Source organism: Rhododendron vialii, chromosome 12a (assembly GCF_030253575.1).
Source record: "Rhododendron vialii isolate Sample 1 chromosome 12a, ASM3025357v1".
NCBI classification, from domain to species: Eukaryota; Viridiplantae; Streptophyta; class Magnoliopsida; order Ericales; family Ericaceae; genus Rhododendron; species Rhododendron vialii.
Window position 1 is genome coordinate 17,777,824 of NC_080568.1, and position 7,681 is coordinate 17,785,504.

At 37.1% G+C, this 7,681-nt stretch overlaps 1 long non-coding RNA gene across 1 annotated transcript; it reads left to right on the forward strand.

Annotated features, from left to right (window-relative positions):
• Window positions 1–4,562: 4,562 nt before the first annotated feature.
• Window positions 4,563–7,340, forward strand: LOC131310027 (uncharacterized). The gene is made up of 2 exons (XR_009195084.1): window positions 4,563–4,880; window positions 7,044–7,340. It is a non-coding gene; the product is annotated as an uncharacterized LOC131310027 (long non-coding RNA).
• Window positions 7,341–7,681: the final 341 nt, after the last annotated feature.

Genomic DNA, 7,681 nt, shown 5'->3' on the forward strand with positions numbered 1-7,681 from the left:
TTTAAATTTATAAAAAAAATTATAAATTAAAAGATAAAAAAAATAAAAAATTATAGAAATTTTAAAAATTATCTTCTTCTTTTATTTTTTTACGAAGAGAGAGAATGTTTACGATCGGCGGGGGTTGCGTGCGTTTGGTTCCGATGCGACACATTCGTGCAAATAAATGACGTTTGTTTATTATATACTATCTGGAAGAAAGAATACAGCTAGGACAACGATGTCATGTCAACGATTCGTTAGAGTACTTTTATCCAGAAAGTCTACGGTTCCCGACCAAGGGATCCTGACATCCTGTCGGGTCCACTCTAGCCACTGGACGGCCAATTCGAACCGTCCAAAAGAGTGGGCTTACGCAAGAATCAACCGCATCCGAGACGTGTAGGTGCACGATCCAAACACTCCTTGGTCGTCGGGAACTATAGCACCACTCATTCTTATCGGCCTCAACTAATTTTGGATCAAATTAATTTTTCAAAATCACTTTTTTATTTTAGCTACTTATTTTTTCACAATTACACATAATCAGATTCTTTATTCTCATTCTCCTTTTAAGTTGTGTTCTTATAAACTTAACTTAAATTTGAAAATTTTATCTTTATTTAAATTTTTTTTGCATTTGTTAATTTTGTTCCAATCGTTTGTGGGTCATTGATTCGTTTCGACGAGAGAAATCAAAAAAGTAAAAAAAAATTTATTTTTACCTAAGTATTTTGAAACGAATCAATAACCCACAAAAAATTTGGCGCAAAACTAACAAATGCAAAAAAAATTCAAATAAGGATAAAATTCTCAAATTTAAGTTAAGTTTATAAGAACGCAGCCTCAATTAGGTTTTGGCACTAGTGGTGAAAGCTTTCTTTTCTTTTTATTGTTTCTAAACTATAATGACCGTATCAACTTCAACATCAATAGCATTAGCAACAGGGATTAGGATTACCTTCAAATTCTTCAACATCGTCCTCAACTTCCTCATCATGCGAGAAATCAAACAAGTTTGAATCCATCACCTACAAACGAGTGTTATCAATATCAACCATCAAGTAATGAAAGAAAAACAGCCACATCTTTTTTAATTGGCTGAGTCTTTATTAGCGATTTAGGGTTGGGCATCGATTGAGATTGAGAGAGAAAGGGGGATGGTGACCGATTAGGATTCTTGGGGGAGGGGTGGGTTGGGGACTCGGGGAAACGGGGGAGGAGAGGACTGAGGTGGGCATGGAGTTGGGGAACGAATGAATGGGGCAAGGAATTTATGGTTTCATTTGTTTTATATTTATATAAGTCGTCAGTCGGGTTAGAAGTTACTCCCCGACACCCGACCAACCATAGTAAAAATTCCAGAAATTGGGCTTGAATTCGACCGTTAAAGTTGATTGTACCTGTCCGTTATGTCTGTTTTGCAATTGGTCTGGTCCATTGACAGACTTAATAGGTAAGACTAACCATCTTCACCCGTCGATGCTATATGGGCAGTATTGCGAAGTGCAGGGCTTTGCGCTGCCTTTCAAAAGAAAGTTGTGACTTCTCCTAACCGTAATTGCTTTTAGGTGAGTTAGTTAGCACCGAATTCAACAGTATCAAAAACTTATTTGAGCCATAACCTTCTTAATTAGGTCAAAAAATTAAGCCTCATTAGCACTTGAATTGGAAGAGACATTGAATCCCAGCCATCTTATCTGTCACAAAAAACAGTTGTGAGAGAGACATTTCTCGTTAGATTTCTTGGAGAGTTTCAACTTAAAATTAATTGGTAATAGGTACGTAAAGTAGCCTTAACATTTCTTAAAACAACTATGTAATTTAATTTAGATCATCTTAGGTGGAGTTGGTGGTTATTAGATTCATGTTTCAAGACCGACTGTACTTGTCCATTCTTATTTGAGGAGTGGTACAATACATGACTCTCGGTACATGAAACTGTCCAAGAAAGGAAATGAACAATTCATAATCTAGATTCACATCACTGCGAATCTTGACCGTTTATTTCCTTTCATGAGCATTTTCATGTACCGAGAGTTATGTATCCTAACATTTTTATTTTTCTTTTGACTTTTATAGAATATCTCAAAATAGTATACTGGATAAGAAAATGGAGTAAATAATGAACCGAGCGAGCAATTTTATTTTTTAAACTCAATTCCAAAAATTTTCTCCTCCCTTTTTAAAAAATTCCCCCTAGATTATCCTTACTTCAAACATTTCTTTCTCTATCTCTCTCCACTTATTACCCCTATTATTTTTCAAAAAAAAATTCAAAACACAAACCAAACAAAGCATAAAATTGAGAAACAAATCCGGTTAATTTGATGCCTCGATTTTTGGTTTGATTGAGAGTTTGGGTCTTACGTATGGCATTGGAATTCAGTATTGATGTCGACTGTAATTGTATCAGAGGCCCAATAGGGATAACTTGAGGGTAATTCTATCAGCGGCCCAATAACTAAAATGTTTTCCTGTGAAAAGAGGCAACCACACATGTAATCCAATAAGTCTACTGTCACCGCACGGGTGTGGGCCCACTTTGAGTCCCGCACGAATAATTCGATCCATTCAATAAATTTTTTTTTAAAAAGTTCAAGTGAATCTCGTGAAAAATTAGCTTAATTCGATATGTGTAAGTGCTCGATTCAATCTTTCATTTTTGAACAGCTTGGTCATCTGATTTTTGGAAGTTTGGATTGAGCACCTATACATATTGGATTGAACTGATTTTCCACGAGGCCCACTCTATTTTTTTTAAAATCATTGAACGGCTCAGATCATTTATGCAGTTGCTGGCCACCACATAGGGGTGCGGTGACTGTAGCGTATAATCAGTTGCTACATGTCCAACGCTATAGGCCATGTTCACTACTGATTGCGGGCCTTAATGTTTGAGAAACACAAAAGGGAATTGATTTTACCACTCCCATTTTTGTTAATATGACTTCCCTTCTCTCATAAAATAAATCATCTAATCAAAACACACAGAGGAGTGACGTTAACAAAAAGAGAAGTGACAAAATCACTCCCCAACACAAAAATAGGATTTTTAATGAAAGCATTAGCTCTATTTCGAAAAGACTCATGCTTGTAGATATAAATGTAACGCAATGTAAATTAGGTGAAACTGTTAGAATAATACAGTATCAGTAATATTATGTTATCCAAGTTTTTTAAGTTTTATTATTGTGTTTCCTGTTTAGTTTAGGATATTACTTATGCAGGGCGCTTCTAATGAGGGCGCCCTTATTTTCGTTATTTGCGGACTTCTGTTATCAGCTGTTGGATCGTGATTTCAATGGTCTAGATCTGCGGAAGATTTATGACCTGTCATAATTAACTTTTCCCCGGAAAAGTTTCATTAAAATTTGAACCATTGAAATCACAATCCAATGACGTCCGCAAATAACGAAAATAAGGGCACCCTTATTAGAAGCGCCCATTACTTATGTTCCAATGACGTCCGCAAATAACGAAAATAAGGGCACCCTTATTAGAAGCGCCCATTACTTATGTTCCTATATATTTAGTTTATGCATCCTTTCTAATTGTTATGCCTATTTTGATCTCTCGTAACAAGAAGCACTTAACGGAAGTCCAAAATTCTAGCTCTTGTAGTTTTATCTTCCAAATAGTAACTTACTCCCTCCGTCCCAAACTGATAATCCCTTATGAAAAGACTTGTAATTTTCAAATTTAAAAATACAATATTTATGTACATGATTTTTCAAATTTCTTCGCATGCACCAAATTCAAGATGTCAATTAGTTCTTTAATTTGGTGCGAAAAAATCAAAGAACTATGAACAAAATACTTTCTTTTTCATCCAAAGCTTACACTTGTTTTCATAATAAGAGACTAATCAATTAAAGTGAGACAGAAAGAGCAGTGTCGGCAACAATTCAACAGCTTGCTTAGCAGGCCGGGTAGGTGGAGAAAGTTTTGAAACATTTTCTCTCCAATCTTATAATGTCAGGACACATGCTCGTACTTCCCATGCATTTGACCATTTAAATGTGGAGTGTAACGCCCCGTAAATTCGGAGACATTAATAAACATTTTGGAAACCAAGGTTTTCAGCTTCTTCCTCAATAGGATTGAACTCGATCGAATCGTACAACACATCTGTTCCGTCTTCGGCACCTGGCGTTCGAGTTACCAGGGCAACATAGTACTGTGAGCAATGACGCTCAGCAGCCAAAAGCCACCTGAACCCATAACTTACAAGCAATAGGATAATATAATTGAAATGCATTGACATAACATAAAAAGAGAACAATTAATCATTTTATTACTATTCTTCAACCTATGTGAAATCTCGAATCTTATCCATAGATCCGTTCCTACCCATAACCTCTGGCACAAACACTGGTGTGGTCCGATTCCCCTTTTCCAGATCCGGATGAAAGATACCTAAGTTATATACCCGGTATCCCATCCGCGACCATAAGTTCGGATAAAACTTCACCGGATGCGCACGCAAGCACATTTGTAGAGACCCATATTTATTTTAATAATTTTAATGTGAGATTATACTATGAGATGTGAAATATGATGTGAATATGAGATTTGGGGTCAATGTGGTAAGGTTGTTAGTGGAGGGGAGTGAGTGTGATTGGTGCTGGTGCTAGTATAAATAGGCGGGGTGGTGTTTAGAGAAGTAAAAATCTTTTTTTTCTTTCTCTCTCTCTACTCTCCCGGCCGACTCTCTCCCACGCCTCTCACTCTCTTCCAAACTTCTCTCTTTGATTTCATCTTCATAGAAGGAGATTTTGAAAAAAATCCAAGTATTAAAGTTGTTCTACACGACAAGATCTTCCTATCGATCCAAGAAGAATCATGATCGGAGCACTTTGAGGTTTCCTCCATGTTCGGGCTTGCTTCTAACCTTGGAGGTAGGGATCTCCTGCCTTCTTTATATGTGTTAAGTGTTGGTTTGATGTGCAAAGATTAAGTTTGATCATCTATTTTGAGTCTTGAATAAATCTAGTGTATGCTGAAAATTTCGTGGGTCCTGGTAATCTGTCTTTTTGGGGCCCTTCTGCTAGGAATCAATTTTTGGTGTCTTCATAACTGTTAAAGTACGTTTCAATACGAAGATTTTGGTACCAAGATCATGCAACACCGATAATCACACAATTAGTTATGAGTTTTTGAATACTGGCTGTTTGCTGGATGTGCGAATCTGTGCGTGGCTGTCTTCTTTTAACATTCTGGGCATGAAGAACATTTTGGGTGGCTTTGGGTCTTTTACGGGAGCTGCATATTTAAGTTAAGAAGAGATTGGCGTTGGAATCAAGTAATTTGGTTAAGTATACAATTTTTGGTGAATTTCTAAAACAGGGTTGGTTGACTGGTGCGAAAATGGTTGCGAATCGGTTTTTCTTTTGATTGTTGGGTTAACCTCCTCTCGTTTCTGAACCTAGAATTTTTACTGAGTGTAGGGCTTGTAGTGGTGCAACTTTTGGCGGTGGTTTCAATATTTTTGGGTTTAAGATGGAAGAGTCATGATTTTTCAATCAATTTTACTTATTCCCGCGTAAAATCTGACAGAATTGGCAGACTTTGGTAAAATGGTCATAACTCCTAGCTTGGGACTCGAAATGACACACCGTTTGTTTTGTTAGAAACTAGACACATAGAGCTTTCCAACGATACATCCCATGCATCATGGGTATGTCCGAGCGATAACAGATTTGCATCCATAGTTGACCCAAATTCTGCCTTTGCACCAGTTTCACTATTACGTTGAGCTATAATCGCAAGGCCCTAGTAAGGTTACCCGAACTCTGTTTTTGATGTATGACCTTCGGATCGAAGAAAAAGAAGTCTACTTTTCAGTGGTTTAAATGCCGTTCTTAAATTTATGTTATTTGATCGGATATGGTAGGAACTTTAGATGTGAATGATTAATTTCACCTATTGGATATGTGGGAATATGATGAGTTGATCTAGATTAATTATTGGGATATGAGAATTGGTGGGCATAAGGGTTAAATACTTATAAACGATTGGAATAGAAAATGAATTAGATGGATGATACGATCGATGATAAATTAAGTTGTAGAATGTTTGACGCGATGTGTAAATTATTTGATGTCTTTCCTTGAGTTTGAGTATTTGGGCTTGTGGGATGCTTGCAATGAGTTAAACAGGATTTGGTGAATCACTTGGCATGAGTGCTTGGTTACTGAGCATTGATGGGTACTACATAGATGAGGATCTTTATAAGTATTTGCAAATTAGACTATTAATGGAGATGTCACCAAAGGTGGTCCATTAAGTGGTAAAATGAGACGTGAAATGAAGGGTCGATTTACTATGTGAATGATATGGGTTTTTATGCTTTCTTTATTGAAATGATGAAGATGAGATTATTTACGTGTAACTAAATCTAAGTATTGGTGTGAGAGATATGCTTGCTATGTGTGGGGATTAGAGAAATGGTGGATAAAGAGATTGCTTGCTCAGTGAGAATATGTGACACTAATTGAACAATAATGAAAGGATTTCAGTGGACGCATGGGGGTCCTAAAAGCCCGGAATTGAATGAAAGGATTTGAGTGGACGCACGGGGGTCCTAAAAGCCCGGAATTGAATGGAAGGATTTCAGTGGACGCACGGGGGTCCTAAATGCCCGGATGTGCACAAGAAAGCCACGGATCCAGCGATAGGTGTGATGCCGAAATGAATATGAGACGCACGAGGTCCTTAATGCCCGGAAATGAAATTGAAACATGTGACATGGTGAAGACAGAGAATCTTGTTATTATTTAGCATCATACTATGATCGAAATGTCAGTTTGAGTTGGTAACTTAGATCGTCTAAGATGTCGATACTAGCTTATTTTCCTTCTCATGGACTTCCCAAGTCATTGGAGCTCGTTGTCCTAATATTAGTTGAGTAAAAGACGTGCGTGTGTGGGTGGGAACGTCAGTATTTGACAAAACAAATATGCGTTTGGAAAATATTTTTCCATGGGATCAGTCTTCATTTCTGCATATAATTTAGGTATGGATATCTCTACGAGCTAGTGTAGCTCACCCTATCCTTTCAGGTACTTGCCATGACACTTAGCTTGGATTGCATGGAATGCACATTGAGACGTTCCTTGAGAGCTTCATTGGAATCATTAAGGAGGTGTTTTATCATCTTGTCTAATTCATCTTGTATACTTTACTCGCAATTGAAGGTTGTATCTTTTGGTTAGAACATATGTAAAGCTATGTATAAACTCATCTATTTGATTATTGTGAAGCCCTTTTAATGGAATACGTTTGAGAGACTGTGTAAAAAAAAAAAATAAAATAAAATAAAATTTAGAGAGAAGAAGAAGAAGAAGAGACTTTGATTCTTTGTTTGGATTGGCTTGACATTTAATGGTAAATATAGTTGAGAAAAAGACTATTGTTTGTAGAAAATATATTATTATTTTAGTTGAAAATCGAGGACGTGACAGGATTCGAGCCCGGGTTGTGACACAAGCACAATACCTCCCTTATGACCCGTCCCAATATCCGAGAGCCGATCACCACCATGCCGTAGCCAGGGTTTGTAAATCCATACTTTCAATAGATCACCACCAATCAACCTCCAACAATTCAATCTCCGGATTCTTTGTCCGGAATCACAATCACAGCCTCACATTATCCGTTTTCCATTAAACCTACTTTCAACGTCTAAAGATGATAAGTC